The following is a 22,506-nucleotide window of genomic DNA, read 5'->3' on the forward strand; positions in this document are numbered from 1 at the left end:
ACAAACTGATCTGCTGAGTGTTGGTTCCTTTTAGGAAGTTGCATCTATGTTTAGATTCAGCGAGGGAGAAATGCGTTTCTTCCAAAAGCTGCGTTTGGACATTCCAGAGTGGGTGGGAGAACAGGCTGTAAATGGAAATACCTTGCTCTAAAAGCAAAACGGAGCAATCTAGCAGAATGGTTATCAATGTGTGCATTCAACTTCCAGAGGTAAACTGATGTGTGTTTGCAGCAGTTCAGAAACCCTTTCTTTGGAGAATGTAGAAACAGTCATTTCCAGCCCTAGAGACGCATATAAGAGTTAGCAGTAAGAATGCGTTTCAAACACAGAAGACCCGCTTCTTACAAACTGATCTGCTGTGTGTTGGTTCCTTTTAGGAAGTTGCATCTATGATTAGATTCAGCGAGGGAGAAACGCGTTTCTTCCAAAAGCTGCGTTTGGACATTCCAGAGTGGATGGGAGAACAGGCTGTAAAGAGAAATACCTTGCTCTAAAAGCAAAACGGAGCTATCTAGCAGAATGGTTGTCAATGTGTGCATTCAACTTCCAGAGGTAAACTGATGTGTCTTTGCAGCAATTCAGAAACCCTTTCTTTGCAGAATGTAGAAACAGTCATTTCCAGCCCTAGAGACAATTATAAGAGTTAGCAGTAAGAATGCGTTTCAAACACAGAAGACCCGCTTCTTACAAACCGATCTGCTGTTTGTTGCTTCCTTTTAGGAAGTTGCATCTATGTTTAGATTCAGCGAGGGAGAAACGCGTTTCTTCCAAAAGCTGCGTTTGGATATTCCAGAGTGGATAAGAGAACAGGCTGTAAAGGGAAATAACTTGTTCTAAAAGCAAAACGGAGCTATTTGGCAGAATGGCTGTCAATGTGTGCATTCAACTTCCAGAGTTAAACTGATGTGTGTTTGCAGCAGTTCAGAAAGCCTTTCTTTGCAGAATGTAGAAACAGTCATTTCCAGCCCTAGAGACGCATATAAGAGTTAGCATTAAGAATGCGTTTCAAACACAGAAGACCCGCTTCTTACAAACTGATCTGCTGTGTGTTGGTTCCTTTTAGGAAGTTGCATCTATGTTTAGATTCAGCGAGGGAGAAACGCGTTTCTTCCAAAAGCTGCGTATGGACATTCCAGAGTGGATGGGAGAACAGGCTGTAAAGGGAAATACCTTCTTCTAAAAGCAAAACAAAGCTATCTAGCAGAATGGTTGTCAATGTGTGCACTCAACGTCCAGAGTTACATTGATGTGTGTTGGCAGCAGGTCAGAAACCCGTTCTTTGGAGAATGTAGAAAGAGTCATTTCCAGCCCTAGAGACGCATATAAGAGTTAGCAGTAAGAATGCGTTTCAAACACAGAAGACCCGCTTCTTACAAACTGATCTGCTGTGCGTTGGTTCCTTTTAGGAAGTTGCATCTATGTTTAGATTCAGCGAGGGAGAAACGCGTTTCTTCCAAAAGCTGCGTTTGGATATTCCAGAGTGGATGGGAGAACAGGCTGTAAAGGGAAATAACTTGTTCTAAAAGCAAAACGGAGCTATCTAGCAGAATGGTTGTCAATGTGTGCATTCAACTTCCAGAGTTAAACTGATGTGTCTTTGCAGCAGTTCAGAAACCCTTTCTTTGGAGAATGTAGAAACAGTCATTTCCAGCCTTAGAGACGCATATAAGAGTTAGCAGTAAGAATGCGTTTCAAACACAGAAGACCCGCTTCTTACAAACTGATCTGCTGAGTGTTGGTTCCTTTTAGGAAGTTGCATCTATGTTTAGATTCAGCGAGGGAGAAATGCGTTTCTTCCAAAAGCTGCGTTTGGACATTCCAGAGTGGGTGGGAGAACAGGCTGTAAATGGAAATACCTTGCTCTAAAAGCAAAACGGAGCTATCTAGCAGAATGGTTATCAATGTGTGCATTCAACTTCCAGAGGTAAACTGATGTGTGTTTGCAGCAGTGCAGAAACCCTTTCTTTGGAGAATGTAGAAACAGTCATTTCCAGCCCTAGAGACGCATATAAGGGTTAGCAGTAAGAATGCGTTTCAAACACAGAAGACCGGCTTCTTACAAACTGATCTGCTGTGTGTTGGTTCCTTTTAGGATGCTGCATCTATGTTTAGTTTCAGCGAGGGAGAAACGCGTTTCTTCCAAAAGCTGCGTTTGGATATTCCAGAGTGGATGGGAGAACAGGCTGTAAAGAGAAATACCTTGCTCTAAAAGCAAAACGGAGCTATCTAGCAGAATGATTGTCAATGTTTGCATTCAACTTCCAGAGTTAAACTGATGTGTGTTTGCAGCAGTTCAGAAAGCCTTTCTTTGCAGAATGTAGAAACAGTCATTTCCAGCCATAGAGACGCATATAAGAGTTAGCATTAAGAATGCATTTCAAACACAGAAGACCCGCTTCTTACAAACTGATCTGCTGTGTGTTGGTTCCTTTTAGGAAGTTGCATCTATGTTTAGATTCAGCGAGGGAGAAACGCGTTTTTTCCAAAAGCTGCGTTTGGACATTCCAGAGTGGATGGGAGAACAGGCTGTAAAGGGAAATACCTTCTTCTAAAAGCAAAACGGAGCTATCTAGCACAATGGTTGTCAATGTGTGCATTCAACTTCCAGAGTTAAACTGATGTGTGTTTGCAGCAGTTCAGAAACCCTTTCTTTGGAGAATGTAGAAACAGTCATTTCCAGCCCTAGAGACGCAGATAAGAGTTAGCAGTAAGAATGCGTTTCAAACACAGAAGACCCGCTTCTTACAAACTGATCTGCTGTGTGTTGGTTCCTTTTAGGAAGTTGCATCTATGTTTAGATTCAGCAAGGGAGAAACGCGTTTCTTCCAAAAGCTGCATTTGGACATTCCAGAGTGGATGGGAGAACAGGCTGTAAAGAGAAATACCTTGCTCTAAAAGCAAAACGGGGCTATCTAACAGAATGGTTGTCAATGTGTGCATTCAACTTCCAGAGTTAAACTGATGTGTCTTTGCAGCAGTTCAGAAACCCTTTCTTTGGAGAATGTAGAAACAGTCATTTCCAGCCCTAGAGACGCATATAAGAGTTAGCAGTAAGAATGCGTTTCAAACACAGAAGACCCGCTTCTTACAAACTGATCTGCTGTGCGTTGGTTCCTTTTAGGAAGTTGCATCTATGTTCAGATTCAGTGAGGGAGAAACGCGTTTCTTCCAAAACCTGCGTTTGAACATTCCAGAGTGGAAGGGAAAACAGGCTGTAAAGGGAAATACCTTGCTCTAAAAGCAAAACAAAGCTATGTAGCAGAATGGTTGTCAATGTGTGCATTCAACTTCCAGAGTTACACTGATGTGTGTTTGCAGCAGTTGAGAAAAACCTTCTTTGGAGAATGTAGAAACAGTCATTTCCAGCCCTAGAAACGCAAATAAGAGTTAGCAGTAAGAATGCGTTTCAAACACAGAAGAACCGCTTCTTACAAACTGATCTGCTGTGTGTTGGTTCGTTTTAGGAAGTTGCATCTATGTTTAGATTCAGCGAGGGAGAAATGCGTTTCTTCCAAAAGCTGCGTTTGGACATTCCAGAGTGGATGAGAGAACAGGCTGTAACGGGAAATACCTTGTTCTAAAAGCAAAACGGAGCTATCTAGCAGAATGGTTGTCAATGTGTGCATTCAACTTCCAGAGTTACACTGATGTGTGTTTGCAGCAGTTCAGAAACCCTTTCTTTGGAGAATGTAGAAACAGTCATTTCCAGCCCTAGAGACGCATATAAGGGTTAGCATTAAGAATGCGTTTCAAACACAGAAGACCCCCTTCTTACAAACTGATCTGCTGAGTGTTGGTTCCTTTTAAGAAGTTGCATCTATGTTTAGATTCAGCGAGGGAGAAATGCGTTTCTTCCAAAAGCTGCGTTTGGACATTCCAGACTGGGTGGGAGAACAGGCTTTAAATGGAAATACCTTGCTCTAAAAGCAAAACGGAGCTATCAAGCAGAATGGATGTCAATGTGTGCATTCAACTTCCATAGTTAACCTGATGTGTGTTTGCAGCAGTTCAGAAACCCTTTCTTGGGAGAATGTAGAAACAGTCATTTCCAGCCCTAGAGACGCATATAAGGGTTAGCAGTAAGAATGCGTTTCAAACACAGAAGACCCGCTTCTTACAAACTGATCTGCTGTGTGTTGGTTCCTTTTAGGAAGTTGCATCTATGTTTAGATTCAGCGAGGGAGAAACGCGTTTCTTCCAAAAGCTGCATTTGGACATTCCAGAGTGGATGGGAGAACAGGCTGTAAAGAGAATTACCTTGCTCTAAAAGCAAAACGGAGCTATCTAACAGAATGGTTGTCAATGTGTGCATTCAACTTCCAGAGTTAAACAGATGTGTATTTGCAGCAGTTCAGAAACACTTTCTTTGGAGAATGTAGAAACAGTCATCTCCAGCCTTAGAGACGCATATAAGAGTTAGCAGTAAGAATGCGTTTCAAACACAGAAGACCCGCTTCTTACAAACTGATCTGCTGTGCGTTGGTTCCTTTTAGGATGTTGCATCTATGTTTATATTCAGTGAGGGAGAAACGCGTTTCTTCCAAAACCTGCGTTTGAACATTCCAGAGTGGATGGGAGAACAGGCTGTAAAGGGAAATACCTTGCTGTAAAAGCAAAAGGGAGCTATCTAGCAGAATGTTTGTCAATTTGTGCATTCAACTTCCAGAGTTACACTGATGTGTGTTTGCAGCAGTTCAGAAACACCTACTTTGGAGAATGTAGAAACAGTCATTTCCAGCCCTAGAAACGCATATAAGAGTTAGCAGTAAGAATGCGTTTCAAACACAGAAGAACCGCTTCTTACAAACTGATCTGCTGTTTGTTGGTTCGTTTTTGGAAGTTGCATCTATGTTTAGATTCAGCGAGAGAGAAAAGCGTTTCTTCCAAAAGCTGCGTTTGGACATTCCAGAGTGGATGAGAGAACAGGCTGTAAAGGGAAATACCTTGTTCTTAAAGCAAAACGGAGCTATCTAGCAGAATGGTTGTCAATGTGTGCATTCAACTTCCAGAGTTACACTGATGTGTGTTTGCAGCAGTTCAGAAACCCTTTCTTTGGAGAATGTAGAAACAGTCATTTCCAGCCCTATAGACGCATATAAGAGATAGCAGTAAGAATGCGTTTCAAACACAGAAGACTAGCTTCTTACAAACTGATCTGCTGTGTGTTGGTTCCTTTTAGGAAGTTGCATCTATGTTTAGATTCAGCGAGGGGGAAATGCGTTTCTTCCAAAAGCTGCGTTTGGACATTCCAGAGTGGATGGGAGAAAAGGCTGTAAAGGGAAATACCTTACTCTAAAAGCAAAACGGAGCTATCTAGCAGAATGGTTGTCAATGTGTGCATTCAACTTCCAGAGTTAAACTGATGTGTCTTTGCAGCAGTTCAGAAACTCTTTCTTTGCAGAATGTAGAAACAGTCATTTCCAGCCCTAGAGACGCATATAAGAGTTAGCAGTAAGAATGCGTTTCAAACACAGAAGACCCGGTTCTTACAAACTGATCTGCTGTGTGTTGGTTCCTTTTAGGAAGTTGCATCTATGTTTAGATTCAGCGAGGGAGAAACGCGTTTTTTCCAAAAGCTGCGTTTGGATATTCCAGAGTGGATGGGAGAACAGGCTGTAAAGGGAAATACCTTCTTCTAAAAGCAAAACGGAGCTATCTAACAGAATGGTTGTCAATGTGTGCATTCAACTTCCAGAGTTAAACTGATGTGTGTTTGCAGCAGTTCAGAAACCCTTTCTTTGCAGAATGTAGAAACAGTCATTTCCAGCCCTAGAGACTCATATAAGGGTTAGCAGTAAGAATGCGTTTCAAACACAGAAAACCCGCTTCTTACAAACTGATCTGCTGTGTGTTGGTTCCTTTTAGGAAGTTGCATCTATGTTTAGATTCAGCGAGCGAGGAACGCGTTTCTTCCAAAAGCTGCGTTTGGACATTGCAGAGTGGATGGGAGAACAGGCTGTAAAGAGAAATACCTTGCTCTAAAAGCAAAACGGAGCTATCTAGCAGAATTATTGTCAAGGTGTTCATTCAACTTCCAGAGTTACACTGATGTGTGTTTGCAGCAGTTCAGAAACCCTTTCTTTGGAGAATGTAGAAACAGTCATTTCCAGCCCTAGAGACGCATATAAGAGTTAGCAGTAAGAATGCGTTTCAAACACAGAAGACCCGCTTCTTACAAACTGATCTGCTGTGCGTTGGTTCCTTTTAGGAAGTTGCATCTATGTTCAGATTCAGCGAGGGAGAAACGCGTTTCTTCCAAAAGCTGCGTTTGGACATTCCAGAGTGGATGAGAGAACAGGCTGTAACGGGAAATACCTTGTTCTAAAAGCAAAACGGAGCTATTTAGCAGAATGGTTGTCAATGTGTGCATTCAACTTCCAGAGTTAAACTGATGTGTCTTTGCAGCAGTTCAGAAACCCTTTCTTTGGAGAATGTAGAAACAGTCATTTCCAGCCCTAGAGACGCATATAAGAGTTAGCAGTAAGAATGCGTTTCAAACACAGAAGACCCGCTTCTTACAAACTGATCTGCTGTGCGTTGGTTCCTTTTAGGAAGTTGCATCTATGTTCAGATTCAGTGAGGGAGAAACGCGTTTCTTCCAAAACCTGCGTTTGAACATTCCAGAGTGGAAGGGAAAACAGGCTGTAAGGGAAATACCTTGCTCTAAAAGCAAAACGGAGCTATGTAGCAGAATGGTTGTCAATGTGTGCATTCAACTTCCAGAGTTACACTGATGTGTGTTTGCAGCAGTTCAGAAACCCTTTCTTTGGAGAATGTAGAAACAGTCATTTCCAGCCCTATAGACGCATATAAGAGATAGCAGTAAGAATGCGTTTCAAACACAGAAGACTCGCTTCTTACAAACTGATCTGCTGTGTGTTGGTTCCTTTTAGGAAGTTGCATCTATGTTTAGATTCATCGAGGGAGAAATGCGTTTCTTCCAAAAGCTGCGTTTGGACATTCCAGAGTGGATGGGAGAAAAGGCTGTAAAGGGAAATACCTTACTCTAAAAGCAAAACGGAGCAATCTAGCAGAATGGTTGTCAATGTGTGCATTCAACTTCCAGAGTTACACTGATGTGTCTTTGCAGCAGTTCAGAAACCCTTTCTTTGCAGAATGTAGAAACAGTGATTTCCAGCCCTAGAGACGCATATAAGAGTTAGCAGTAAGAATGCGTTTCAAACACAGAAGACCCGGTTCTTACAAACTGATCTGCTGTGTGTTGGTTCCTTTTAGGAAGTTGCATCTATGTTTAGATTCAGCGAGGGAGAAAGGCGTTTCTTCCAAAAGCTGCGTTTGGATATTCCAGAGTGGATGGGAGAACAGGCTGTAAAGGGAAATAACTTGTTCTAAAAGCAAAACGGAGCTATCTAGCAGAATGGTTGTCAATGTGTGCATTCAACTTCCAGAGTTAAACTGATGTGTCTTTGCAGCAGTTCAGAAACCCTTTCTTTGGAGAATGTAGAAACAGTCATTTCCAGCCCTAGAGACGCATATAAGGGTTAGCAGTAAGAATGCGTTTCAAACACAGAAGACCCGCTTCTTACAAACTGATCTGCTGAGTGTTGGTTCCTTTAAGGAAGTTGCATCTATGTTTAGATTCAGCGAGGGAGAAACGCGTTTCTTCCAAAAGCTGCATTTGGACATTCCAGAGTGGATGGGAGAACAGGCTGTAAAGAGAAATACCTTGCTCTAAAAGCAAAACGGAGCTATCTAACAGAATGGTTGTCAATGTGTGCATTCAACTTCCAGAGTTAAACTGATGTGTGTTTGCAGCAGTTCAGAAACCCTTTCTTTGGAGAATGTAGAAACAGTCATTTCCAGCCCTAGAGACGCATATAAGAGTTAGCAGTAAGAATGCGTTTCAAACACAGAAGACCCGCTTCTTACAAACTGATCTGCTGTGCGTTGGTTCCTTTTAGGATGTTGCATCTATCTTTATATTCAGTGTGGGAGAAACGCGTTTCTTCCAAAACCTGCGTTTGAACATTCCAGAGTGGATGGGAGAACAGGCTGTAAAGGGAAATACCTTGCTCTAAAAGCAAAACGGAGCTATCTAGCAGAATGATTGTCAATGTGTGCACTCAACTTCCAGAGTTACATTGATGTGTGTTGGCAGCAGTTCAGAAACCCGTTCTTTGGAGAATGTAGAAACAGTCATTTACAGCCCTAGAGACGCATATAAGAGTTAACAGTAAGAATGCGTTTCAAACACAGAAGACCCGCTTCTTACAAACTGATATGCTGTGTGTTGGTTCCTTTTAGGAAGTTGCATCTATGTTTAGATTCAGCGAGCGAGAAACGCGTTTCTTCCAAAAGCTGCGTTTGGACATTCCAGAGTGGATTGGATAACAGGCTGTAAAGGGAAATACCTTGCTCTAAAAGCAAAACGGAGCTATCTAGCAGAATGGTTGTCAATGTGTGCATTCAACTTCCAGAGTTACACTGATGTGTGTTTGCAGCATTTCAGAAACCCTTTCTTTGCAGAATGTAGAAACAGTCATTTCCAGCCCTAGAGACGCATCTAAGAGTTAGCAGTAAGAATGCGTTTCAAACACAGAAGACCCGCTTCTTACAAACTGATCTGCTGTGTGTTGGTTCCTTTTAGGAAGTTGCATCTATGTTTAGATTCAGCGAGGGAGAAACTGGTTTCTTCCAAAAGCTGCGTTTGGATATTCCAGAGTGGATGGTAGAACAGGCTGTAAAGAGAAATGCCTTGCTCTAAAAGCAAAACGGAGCTATCTAGCAGAATGGTTGTCAATGTGTGCATTCAACTTCCAGAGTTAAACTGATGTGTCTTTGGAGCAGTTCAGAAACCCTTTCTTTGCAGAATGTAGAAACAGTCATTTCCAGCCCTAGAGACGCATATAAGAGATAGCAGTAAGAATGCGTTTCAAACACAGAAGACCCGCTTCTTACAAACTGATCTGCTATGTGTTGGTTCCTTTTAGGAAGTTGCATCTATGTTTAGATTGAGCGAGGGAGAAATGCGTTTCTTCCAAAAGCTGCGTTTGGACATTCCAGAGTGGGTGGGAGAACAGGCTGTAAATGGAAATACCTTGCTCTAAAAGCAAAACGGAGCTATCTAGCAGAATGGTTATCAATGTGTGCATTCAACTTCCAGAGGTAAACTGATGTGTCTTTTCAGCAGTTAAGAAACCCTTTCTTTGGAGAATGTAGAAACAGTCATTTCCAGCCCTAGAGACGCATATAAGAGTTAGCAGTAAGAATGCGTTTCAAACACAGAAGACCCGCTTCTTACAAACTGATCTGCTGTGCGTTGGTTCCTTTTAGGAAGTTGCATCTATGTTTAGATTCAGCGAGGGAGAAACTGGTTTCTTCCAAAACCTGCGTTTGAACATTCCAGAGTGGATGGGAGAACAGGCTGTAAAGGGAAATACCTTGCTCTAAAAGCAAAACGGAGCTATCTAGCAGAATGGTTGTCAATGTGTGCATTCAACTTCCAGAGTTACACTGATGTGTGTTTGCAGCAGTTCAGAAACCCTTTCTTTGGAGAATGTAGAAACAGTCATTTCCAGCCCTATAGACGCATATAAGAGATAGCAGTAAGAATGCGTTTCAAACACAGAAGACTCGCTTCTTACAAACTGATCTGCTGTGTGTTGGTTCCTTTCAGGAAGTTGCATCTATTTTTAGATTCATCGAGGGAGAAATGCGTTTCTTCCAAAAGCTGCGTTTGGACATTCCAGAGTGGATGGGAGAAAAGGCTGTAAAGGGAAATACATTACTCTAAAAGCAAAACGGAGCTATCTAGCAGAATGATTGTCAATGTGTGCATTCAACTTCCAGAGTTAAACTGATGTGTCTTTGCAGCAGTTCAGAAACCCTTTCTTTGCAGAATGTAGAAACAGTCATTTCCAGCCCTAGAGACGCATATAAGAGTTAGCAGTAAGAATGCGTTTCAAACACAGAAGACCCGGTTCTTACAAACTGATCTTCTGTGTGTTGGTTCGTTTTAGGAAGTTGCATCTATGTTTAGATTCAGCGAGGGAGAAACGCGTTTCTTCCAAAAGCTGCGTTTGGATATTCCAGAGTGGATGGGAGAACAGGCTGTAAAGGGAAATAACTTGTTCTAAAAGCAAAACGGAGCTATCTAGCAGCATGGTTGTCAATGTATGCATTCAACTTCCAGAGTTAAACTGATGTGTCTTTGCAGCAGTTCAGAAACCCTTTCTTTGGAGAATGTAGAAACAGTCATTTCCAGCCCTAGAGACGCATATAAGAGTTAGCAGTAAGAATGCGTTTCAAACACAGAAGACCCGCTTCTTACAAACTGATCTGCTGTGCGTTGGTTCCTTTTAGGAAGTTGCATCTATGTTTAGATTCAGCGAGCGAGAAACGCGTTTCTTCCAAAAGCTGCGTTTGGACATTCCAGAGTGGATGGGAGAACAGGCTGTAAAGGGAAATACCTTGCTCTAAAAGCAAAACGGAGCTATGTAGCAGAATGGTTGTCAATGTGTGCATTCAACTTCCAGAGTTACACTGATGTGTGTTTGCAGCAGTTCAGAAACCCTTTCTTTGGAGAATGTAGAAACAGTCAGTTCCAGCCCTATAGACGCATAAAAGAGATAGCAGTAAGAATGCGTTTCAAACACAGAAGACCCGCTTCTTACAAACTGATCTGCTGTGTGTTGGTTCCTTTTAGGAAGTTGCATCTATGTTTAGATTCATTGAGGGAGAAACGCGTTTCTTCCAAAAGCTGCGTTTGGACATTCCAGAGTGGATGGGAGAAAAGGCTGTAAAGGGAAATACCTTACTCTAAAAGCAAAACGGAGCTATCTAGCAGAATGGTTGTCAATGTGTGCATTCAACTTCCAGAGTTAAACTGATGTGTCTTTGCAGCAGTTCAGAAACCCTTTCTTTGCAGAATGTAGAAACAGTCATTTCCAGCCCTAGAGACGCATATAAGAGTTAGCAGTAAGAATGCGTTTCAAACACAGAAGACCCGCTTCTTACAAACTGATCTGCTGTGTGTTGGTTCCTTTAGGAAGTTGCATCTATGTTTAGATTCAGCGAGGGAGAAACTGGTTTCTTCCAAAAGCTGCGTTTGGACATTCCAGAGTGGATGGGAAAACAGGCTGTAAAGAGAAATACCTTGCTCTAAAAGCAAAACGGAGCTATCTAGCAGAATGGTTGTCAATGTGTGCATTCAACTTCCAGAGTTAAACTGATGTGTCTTTGCAGCAGTTCAGAAACCCTTTCTTTGCAGAATGTAGAAACAGTCATTTCCAGCCCTAGAGACGCATATAAGAGTTAGCAGTAAGAATCCGTTTCAAACACAGAAGACCCGCTTCTTACAAACTGATCTGCTGAGTGTTGGTTCCTTTTAGGAAGTTGCATCTATGTTTAGATTGAGCGAGGGAGAAATGCGTTTCTTCCAAAAGCTGCGTTTGGACATTCCAGAGTGGGTGGGAGAACAGGCTGTAAATGGAAATACCTTGCTCTAAAAGCAAAACGGAGCTATCTAGCAGAATGGTTATCAATGTGTGCATTCAACTTCCAGAGGTAAACTGATGTGTGTTTTCAGCAGTTAAGAAACCCTTTCTTTGGAGAATGTAGAAACAGTCATTTCCAGCCCTAGAGACGCATATAAGAGTTAGCAGTAAGAATGCGTTTCAAACACAGAAGACCCGCTTCTTACAAACTGATCTGCTGTGTGTTGGTTCCTTTTAGGAGGTTGCATCTATGTTTAGATTCAGCGAGGGAGAAACGCGTTTCTTCCAAAAGCTGCGTTTGGACATTCCAGAGTGGATGGGAGAACAGGCTGTAAAGGGAAATACCTTCTTCTAAAAGCAAAACGGAGCTATCTAGCAGAATGGTTGTCAATGTGTGCATTCAACTTCCAGAGTTAAACTGATGTGTGTTTGCAGCAGTTAAGAAACCCTTTCTTTGGAGAATGTAGAAACAGTCATTTCCAGCCCTGGAGACGCATATAAGGGTTAGCAGTAAGAATGCGTTTCAAACACAGAAGACCCGCTTCTTACAAACTGATCTGCTGTGTGTTGGTTCCTTTTAGGAAGTTGCATCTATTTTTAGATTCATCGAGGGAGAAACGCGTTTCTTCCAAAAGCTGCGTTTGGACATTCCAGAGTGGATGGGAGAAAAGGCTGTAAAGGGAAATACCTTACTCTAAAAGCAAAACGGAGCTATCTAGCAGAATGATTGTCAATGTGTGCATTCAACTTCCAGAGTTAAATTGATGTGTCTTTGCAGCAGTTCAGAAACCCTTTCTTTGCAGAATGTAGAAACAGTCATTTCCAGCCCTAGAGACGCATATAAGAGTTAGCAGTAAGAATGCGTTTCAAACACAGAAGACCCGGTTCTTACAAACTGATCTTCTGTGTGTTGGTTCGTTTTAGGAAGTTGCATCTATGTTTAAATTCAGCGAGGGAGAAACGCGTTTCTTCCAAAAGCTGCGTTTGGATATTCCAGAGTGGATGGGAGAACAGGCTGTAAAGGGAAATAACTTGTTCTAAAAGCAAAACGGAGCTATCTAGCAGCATGGTTGTCAATGTATGCACTCAACTTCCAGAGTTAAACTGATGTGTCTTTGCAGCAGTTCAGAAACCCTTTCTTTGGAGAATGTAGAAACAGTCATTTACAGCCCTAGAGACGCATATAAGAGTTAGCAGTAAGAATGCGTTTCAAACACAGAAGACCCGCTTCTTACAAACTGATCTGCTGAGTGTTGGTTCCTTTTAGGAAGTTGCATCTATGTTTAGATTCAGCGAGGGAGAAACGCGTTTCTTCCAAAAGCTGCGTTTGGACATTCCAGAGTGGATTGGATAACAGGCTGTAAAGGGAAATACCTTGCTCTAAAAGCAAAACGGAGCTATCTAGCAGAATGGTTATCAATGTGTGCATTCAACTTCCAGAGTTACACTGATGTGTCTTTGCAGCAGTTCAGAAACCTTTTCTTTGCAGAATGTAGGAACAGTCATTTCCAGCCCTAGAGACGCATATAAGAGTTAGCAGAAAGAATGCGTTTCAAACACAGAAGACCCGCTTCTTACAAACTGATCTGCTGTGTGTTGGTTCCTTTTAGGAAGTTGCATCTATGTTTAGATTCAGCGAGGGAGAAACGCGTTTTTTCCAAAAGCTGCGTTTGGATATTCCAGAGTGGATGGTAGAACAGGCTGTAAAGGGAAATAACTTGTTCTAAAAGCAAAACGGAGCTATCTAGCAGAATGGTTGTCAATGTGTGCATTCACCTTCCAGAGTTAAACTGATGTGTGTTTGCAGCAGTTCAGAAACCCTTTCTTTGGAGAATGTAGAAACAGTCATTTCCAGCCCTATAGACGCATATAAGAGATAGCAGTAAGAATGCGTTTCAAACACAGAAGACCCGCTTCTTACAAACTGATCTGCTATGTGTTGGTTCCTTTTAGGAAGTTGCATCTATGTTTAGATTCATCGAGGGAGAAATGCGTTTCTTCCAAAAGCTGCGTTTGGACATTCCAGAGTGGATGGGAGAAAAGGCTGTAAAGGGAAATACCTTACTCTAAAAGCAAAACGCAGCTATCTAGCAGAATGGTTGTCAATGTGTGCATTCAACTTCCAGAGTTAAACTGATGTGTCTTTGCAGCAGTTCAGAAACCCTTTCTTTGCAGAATGTAGAAACAGTCATTTCCAGCCATAGAGACGCATATAAGAGTTAGCAGTAAGAATGCGTTTCAAACACAGAAGACCCGCTTCTTACAAACTGATCTGCTGTGCGTTGGTTCCTTTTAGGATGTTGCATCTATATTTATATTCAGTGAGGGAGAAACGCGTTTCTTCCAAAACCTGCGTTTGAACATTCCAGAGTGGATGGGAGAACAGGCTGTAAAGGGAAATACCTTGCTCTAAAAGCAAAACGGAGCTATCTAGCAGAATGTTTGTCAATGTGTGCATTCAACTTCCAGAGTTACACTGATGTGTGTTTGCAGCAGTTCAGAAACACCTTCTTTGGAGAATGTAGAAACAGTCATTTCCAGCCCTAGAAACGCATATAAGAGTTAGCAGTAAGAATGCGTTTCAAACACAGAAGAACCGCTTCTTACAAACTGATCTGCTGTGTGTTGGTTCGTTTTAGGAAGTTGCATCTATGTTTAGATTCAGCGAGGGAGAAAAGCGTTTCTTCCAAAAGCTGCGTTTGGACATTCCAGAGTGGATGAGAGAACAGGCTGTAAAGGGAAATAACTTGTTCTAAAAGCAAAACGGAGCTATCTAGCAGAATGGTTGTCAATGTGTGCATTCAACTTCCAGAGTTACACTGATGCGTGTTTGCAGCAGTTCAGAAACCCTTTCTTTGGAGAATGTAGAAACAGTCATTTCCAGCCCTAGAGACGCATATAAGAGTTAGCAGTAAGAATGCGTTTCAAACACAGAAGACCCGCTTCTTACAAACTGATCTGCTGTGTGTTGGTTTCTTTCAGGAAGTTGCATCTATGTTTAGATTCAGCGAGGGAGAAATGCGTTTCTTCCAAAAGCTGCGTTTGGACATTCCAGAGTGGGTGGGAGAACAGGCTGTAAATGGAAATACCTTGCTCTAAAAGCAAAACGGAGCTATCTAGCAGAATGGTTATCAATGTGTGCATTCAACTTCCAGAGGTAAACTGATGTGTGTTTGCAGCAGTGCAGAAACCCTTTCTTTGGAGAATGTAGAAACAGTCATTTCCAGCCCTAGAGACGCATATAAGGGTTAGCAGTAAGAATGCGTTTCAAACACAGAAGACCGGCTTCTTACAAACTGATCTGCTGTGTGTTGGTTCCTTTTAGGATGCTGCATCTATGTTTAGTTTCAGCGAGGGAGAAACGCGTTTCTTCCAAAAGCTGCGTTTGGATATTCCAGAGTGGATGGGAGAACAGGCTGTAAAGAGAAATACCTTGCTCTAAAAGCAAAACGGAGCTATCTAGCAGAATGGTTGTCAATGTTTGCATTCAACTTCCAGAGTTAAACTGATGTGTGTTTGCAGCAGTTCAGAAACCCTTTCTTTGGAGAATGTAGAAACAGTCATTTCCAGCCCTATAGACGCATATAAGAGATAGCAGTAAGAATGCGTTTCAAACACAGAAGACCCGCTTCTTACAAACTGATCTGCTGTGTGTTGGTTCCTTTTAGGAAGTTGCATCTATGTTTAGATTCAGCGAGGGAGAAACGCGTTTTTTCCAAAAGCTGCGTTTGGATATTCCAGAGTGGATGGGAGAACAGGCTGTAAAGGGAAATACCTTCTTCTAAAAGCAAAACGGAGCTATCTAACAGAATGGTTGTCAATGTGTGCATTCAACTTCCAGAGTTAAACTGATGTGTGTTTGCAGCAGTTCAGAAACCCTTTCTTTGCAGAATGTAGAAACAGTCATTTCCAGCCCTAGAGACTCATATAAGGGTTAGCAGTAAGAATGCGTTTCAAACACAGAAAACCCGCTTCTTACAAACTGATCTGCTGTGTGTTGGTTCCTTTTAGGAAGTTGCATCTATGTTTAGATTCAGCGAGCGAGGAACGCGTTTCTTCCAAAAGCTGCGTTTGGACATTGCAGAGTGGATGGGAGAACAGGCTGTAAAGAGAAATACCTTGCTCTAAAAGCAAAACGGAGCTATCTAGCAGAATTATTGTCAAGGTGTTCATTCAACTTCCAGAGTTACACTGATGTGTGTTTGCAGCAGTTCAGAAACCCTTTCTTTGGAGAATGTAGAAACAGTCATTTCCAGCCCTAGAGACGCATATAAGAGTTAGCAGTAAGAATGCGTTTCAAACACAGAAGACCCGCTTCTTACAAACTGATCTGCTGTGCGTTGGTTCCTTTTAGGAAGTTGCATCTATGTTCAGATTCAGCGAGGGAGAAACGCGTTTCTTCCAAAAGCTGCGTTTGGACATTCCAGAGTGGATGAGAGAACAGGCTGTAACGGGAAATACCTTGTTCTAAAAGCAAAACGGAGCTATTTAGCAGAATGGTTGTCAATGTGTGCATTCAACTTCCAGAGTTAAACTGATGTGTCTTTGCAGCAGTTCAGAAACCCTTTCTTTGGAGAATGTAGAAACAGTCATTTCCAGCCCTAGAGACGCATATAAGAGTTAGCAGTAAGAATGCGTTTCAAACACAGAAGACCCGCTTCTTACAAACTGATCTGCTGTGCGTTGGTTCCTTTTAGGAAGTTGCATCTATGTTCAGATTCAGTGAGGGAGAAACGCGTTTCTTCCAAAACCTGCGTTTGAACATTCCAGAGTGGAAGGGAAAACAGGCTGTAAGGGAAATACCTTGCTCTAAAAGCAAAACGGAGCTATGTAGCAGAATGGTTGTCAATGTGTGCATTCAACTTCCAGAGTTACACTGATGTGTGTTTGCAGCAGTTCAGAAACCCTTTCTTTGGAGAATGTAGAAACAGTCATTTCCAGCCCTATAGACGCATATAAGAGATAGCAGTAAGAATGCGTTTCAAACACAGAAGACTCGCTTCTTACAAACTGATCTGCTGTGTGTTGGTTCCTTTTAGGAAGTTGCATCTATGTTTAGATTCATCGAGGGAGAAATGCGTTTCTTCCAAAAGCTGCGTTTGGACATTCCAGAGTGGATGGGAGAAAAGGCTGTAAAGGGAAATACCTTACTCTAAAAGCAAAACGGAGCAATCTAGCAGAATGGTTGTCAATGTGTGCATTCAACTTCCAGAGTTACACTGATGTGTCTTTGCAGCAGTTCAGAAACCCTTTCTTTGCAGAATGTAGAAACAGTGATTTCCAGCCCTAGAGACGCATATAAGAGTTAGCAGTAAGAATGCGTTTCAAACACAGAAGACCCGGTTCTTACAAACTGATCTGCTGTGTGTTGGTTCCTTTTAGGAAGTTGCATCTATGTTTAGATTCAGCGAGGGAGAAAGGCGTTTCTTCCAAAAGCTGCGTTTGGATATTCCAGAGTGGATGGGAGAACAGGCTGTAAAGGGAAATAACTTGTTCTAAAAGCAAAACGGAGCTATCTAGCAGAATGGTTGTCAATGTGTGCATTCAACTTCCAGAGTTAAACTGATGTGTCTTTGCAGCAGTTCAGAAACCCTTTCTTTGGAGAATGTAGAAACAGTCATTTCCAGCCCTAGAGACGCATATAAGGGTTAGCAGTAAGAATGCGTTTCAAACACAGAAGACCCGCTTCTTACAAACTGATCTGCTGAGTGTTGGTTCCTTTAAGGAAGTTGCATCTATGTTTAGATTCAGCGAGGGAGAAACGCGTTTCTTCCAAAAGCTGCATTTGGACATTCCAGAGTGGATGGGAGAACAGGCTGTAAAGAGAAATACCTTGCTCTAAAAGCAAAACGGAGCTATCTAACAGAATGGTTGTCAATGTGTGCATTCAACTTCCAGAGTTAAACTGATGTGTGTTTGCAGCAGTTCAGAAACCCTTTCTTTGGAGAATGTAGAAACAGTCATTTCCAGCCCTAGAGACGCATATAAGAGTTAGCAGTAAGAATGCATTTCAAACACAGAAGACCCGCTTCTTACAAACTGATCTGCTGTGCGTTGGTTCCTTTTAGGATGTTGCATCTATCTTTATATTCAGTGTGGGAGAAACGCGTTTCTTCCAAAACCTGCGTTTGAACATTCCAGAGTGGATGGGAGAACAGGCTGTAAAGGGAAATACCTTGCTCTAAAAGCAAAACGGAGCTATCTAGCAGAATGATTGTCAATGTGTGCACTCAACTTCCAGAGTTACATTGATGTGTGTTGGCAGCAGTTCAGAAACCCGTTCTTTGGAGAATGTAGAAACAGTCATTTACAGCCCTAGAGACGCATATAAGAGTTAACAGTAAGAATGCGTTTCAAACACAGAAGACCCGCTTCTTACAAACTGATATGCTGTGTGTTGGTTCCTTTTAGGAAGTTGCATCTATGTTTAGATTCAGCGAGCGAGAAACGCGTTTCTTCCAAAAGCTGCGTTTGGACATTCCAGAGTGGATTGGATAACAGGCTGTAAAGGGAAATACCTTGCTCTAAAAGCAAAACGGAGCTATCTAGCAGAATGGTTGTCAATGTGTGCATTCAACTTCCAGAGTTACACTGATGTGTGTTTGCAGCATTTCAGAAACCCTTTCTTTGCAGAATGTAGAAACAGTCATTTCCAGCCCTAGAGACGCATCTAAGAGTTAGCAGTAAGAATGCGTTTCAAACACAGAAGACCCGCTTCTTACAAACTGATCTGCTGTGTGTTGGTTCCTTTTAGGAAGTTGCATCTATGTTTAGATTCAGCGAGGGAGAAACTGGTTTCTTCCAAAAGCTGCGTTTGGATATTCCAGAGTGGATGGTAGAACAGGCTGTAAAGAGAAATGCCTTGCTCTAAAAGCAAAACGGAGCTATCTAGCAGAATGGTTGTCAATGTGTGCATTCAACTTCCAGAGTTAAACTGATGTGTCTTTGGAGCAGTTCAGAAACCCTTTCTTTGCAGAATGTAGAAACAGTCATTTCCAGCCCTAGAGACGCATATAAGAGATAGCAGTAAGAATGCGTTTCAAACACAGAAGACCCGCTTCTTACAAACTGATCTGCTATGTGTTGGTTCCTTTTAGGAAGTTGCATCTATGTTTAGATTGAGCGAGGGAGAAATGCGTTTCTTCCAAAAGCTGCGTTTGGACATTCCAGAGTGGGTGGGAGAACAGGCTGTAAATGGAAATACCTTGCTCTAAAAGCAAAACGGAGCTATCTAGCAGAATGGTTATCAATGTGTGCATTCAACTTCCAGAGGTAAACTGATGTGTCTTTTCAGCAGTTAAGAAACCCTTTCTTTGGAGAATGTAGAAACAGTCATTTCCAGCCCTAGAGACGCATATAAGAGTTAGCAGTAAGAATGCGTTTCAAACACAGAAGACCCGCTTCTTACAAACTGATCTGCTGTGCGTTGGTTCCTTTTAGGAAGTTGCATCTATGTTTAGATTCAGCGAGGGAGAAACTGGTTTCTTCCAAAACCTGCGTTTGAACATTCCAGAGTGGATGGGAGAACAGGCTGTAAAGGGAAATACCTTGCTCTAAAAGCAAAACGGAGCTATCTAGCAGAATGGTTGTCAATGTGTGCATTCAACTTCCAGAGTTACACTGATGTGTGTTTGCAGCAGTTCAGAAACCCTTTCTTTGGAGAATGTAGAAACAGTCATTTCCAGCCCTATAGACGCATATAAGAGATAGCAGTAAGAATGCGTTTCAAACACAGAAGACTCGCTTCTTACAAACTGATCTGCTGTGTGTTGGTTCCTTTCAGGAAGTTGCATCTATTTTTAGATTCATCGAGGGAGAAATGCGTTTCTTCCAAAAGCTGCGTTTGGACATTCCAGAGTGGATGGGAGAAAAGGCTGTAAAGGGAAATACATTACTCTAAAAGCAAAACGGAGCTATCTAGCAGAATGATTGTCAATGTGTGCATTCAACTTCCAGAGTTAAACTGATGTGTCTTTGCAGCAGTTCAGAAACCCTTTCTTTGCAGAATGTAGAAACAGTCATTTCCAGCCCTAGAGACGCATATAAGAGTTAGCAGTAAGAATGCGTTTCAAACACAGAAGACCCGGTTCTTACAAACTGATCTTCTGTGTGTTGGTTCGTTTTAGGAAGTTGCATCTATGTTTAGATTCAGCGAGGGAGAAACGCGTTTCTTCCAAAAGCTGCGTTTGGATATTCCAGAGTGGATGGGAGAACAGGCTGTAAAGGGAAATAACTTGTTCTAAAAGCAAAACGGAGCTATCTAGCAGCATGGTTGTCAATGTATGCATTCAACTTCCAGAGTTAAACTGATGTGTCTTTGCAGCAGTTCAGAAACCCTTTCTTTGGAGAATGTAGAAACAGTCATTTCCAGCCCTAGAGACGCATATAAGAGTTAGCAGTAAGAATGCGTTTCAAACACAGAAGACCCGCTTCTTACAAACTGATCTGCTGTGCGTTGGTTCCTTTTAGGAAGTTGCATCTATGTTTAGATTCAGCGAGCGAGAAACGCGTTTCTTCCAAAAGCTGCGTTTGGACATTCCAGAGTGGATGGGAGAACAGGCTGTAAAGGGAAATACCTTGCTCTAAAAGCAAAACGGAGCTATGTAGCAGAATGGTTGTCAATGTGTGCATTCAACTTCCAGAGTTACACTGATGTGTGTTTGCAGCAGTTCAGAAACCCTTTCTTTGGAGAATGTAGAAACAGTCAGTTCCAGCCCTATAGACGCATAAAAGAGATAGCAGTAAGAATGCGTTTCAAACACAGAAGACCCGCTTCTTACAAACTGATCTGCTGTGTGTTGGTTCCTTTTAGGAAGTTGCATCTATGTTTAGATTCATTGAGGGAGAAACGCGTTTCTTCCAAAAGCTGCGTTTGGACATTCCAGAGTGGATGGGAGAAAAGGCTGTAAAGGGAAATACCTTACTCTAAAAGCAAAACGGAGCTATCTAGCAGAATGGTTGTCAATGTGTGCATTCAACTTCCAGAGTTAAACTGATGTGTCTTTGCAGCAGTTCAGAAACCCTTTCTTTGCAGAACGTAGAAACAGTCATTTCCAGCCCTAGAGACGCATATAAGAGTTAGCAGTAAGAATGCGTTTCAAACACAGAAGACCCGCTTCTTACAAACTGATCTGCTGTGTGTTGGTTCCTTTAGGAAGTTGCATCTATGTTTAGATTCATCGAGGGAGAAACTGGTTTCTTCCAAAAGCTGCGTTTGGACATTCCAGAGTGGATGGGAGAACAGGCTGTAAAGAGAAATACCTTGCTCTAAAAGCAAAACGGAGCTATCTAGCAGAATGGTTGTCAATGTGTGCATTCAACTTCCAGAGTTAAACTGATGTGTCTTTGCAGCAGTTCAGAAACCCTTTCTTTGCAGAATGTAGAAACAGTCATTTCCAGCCCTAGAGACGCATATAAGAGTTAGCAGTAAGAATCCGTTTCAAACACAGAAGACCCGCTTCTTACAAACTGATCTGCTGAGTGTTGGTTCCTTTTAGGAAGTTGCATCTATGTTTAGATTGAGCGAGGGAGAAATGCGTTTCTTCCAAAAGCTGCGTTTGGACATTCCAGAGTGGGTGGGAGAACAGGCTGTAAATGGAAATACCTTGCTCTAAAAGCAAAACGGAGCTATCTAGCAGAATGGTTATCAATGTGTGCATTCAACTTCCAGAGGTAAACTGATGTGTCTTTGCAGCAGTTCAGAAACCCTTTCTTTGGAGAATGTAGAAACAGTCATTTCCAGCCCTAGAGACGCATATAAGAGTTAGCAGTAAGAATGCGTTTCAAACAAAGAAGACCCGCTTCTTACAAACTGATCTGCTGTGTGTTGGTTCCTTTTAGGAGGTTGCATCTATGTTTAGATTCAGTGAGGGAGAAACGCGTTTCTTCCAAAAGCTGCGTTTGGACATTCCAGAGTGGATGGGAGAACAGGCTGTAAAGGGAAATACCTTCTTCTAAAAGCAAAACGGAGCTATCTAGCAGAATGGTTGTCAATGTGTGCATTCAACTTCCAGAGTTAAACTGATGTGTGTTTGCAGCAGTTCAGAAACCCTTTCTTTGGAGAATGTAGAAACAGTCATTTCCAGCCCTGGAGACGCATATAAGGGTTAGCAGTAAGAATGCGTTTCAAACACAGAAGACCCGCTTCTTACAAACTGATCTGCTGTGTGTTGGTTCCTTTTAGGAAGTTGCATCTATTTTTAGATTCATCGAGGGAGAAACGCGTTTCTTCCAAAAGCTGCGTTTGGACATTCCAGAGTGGATGGGAGAAAAGGCTGTAAAGGGAAATACCTTACTCTAAAAGCAAAACGGAGCTATCTAGCAGAATGATTGTCAATGTGTGCATTCAACTTCCAGAGTTAAATTGATGTGTCTTTGCAGCAGTTCAGAAACCCTTTCTTTGCAGAATGTAGAAACAGTCATTTCCAGCCCTAGAGACGCATATAAGAGTTAGCAGTAAGAATGCGTTTCAAACACAGAAGACCCGGTTCTTACAAACTGATCTTCTGTGTGTTGGTTCGTTTTAGGAAGTTGCATCTATGTTTAAATTCAGCGAGGGAGAAACGCGTTTCTTCCAAAAGCTGCGTTTGGATATTCCAGAGTGGATGGGAGAACAGGCTGTAAAGGGAAATAACTTGTTCTAAAAGCAAAACGGAGCTATCTAGCAGCATGGTTGTCAATGTATGCACTCAACTTCCAGAGTTAAACTGATGTGTCTTTGCAGCAGTTCAGAAACCCTTTCTTTGGAGAATGTAGAAACAGTCATTTACAGCCCTAGAGACGCATATAAGAGTTAGCAGTAAGAATGCGTTTCAAACACAGAAGACCCGCTTCTTACAAACTGATCTGCTGAGTGTTGGTTCCTTTTAGGAAGTTGCATCTATGTTTAGATTCAGCGAGGGAGAAACGCGTTTCTTCCAAAAGCTGCGTTTGGACATTCCAGAGTGGATTGGATAACAGGCTGTAAAGGGAAATACCTTGCTCTAAAAGCAAAACGGAGCTATCTAGCAGAATGGTTATCAATGTGTGCATTCAACTTCCAGAGTTACAC

This window comes from Saimiri boliviensis, chromosome 14, assembly GCF_048565385.1.
Source record: "Saimiri boliviensis isolate mSaiBol1 chromosome 14, mSaiBol1.pri, whole genome shotgun sequence".
Classification (NCBI taxonomy): Eukaryota; Metazoa; Chordata; class Mammalia; order Primates; family Cebidae; genus Saimiri; species Saimiri boliviensis.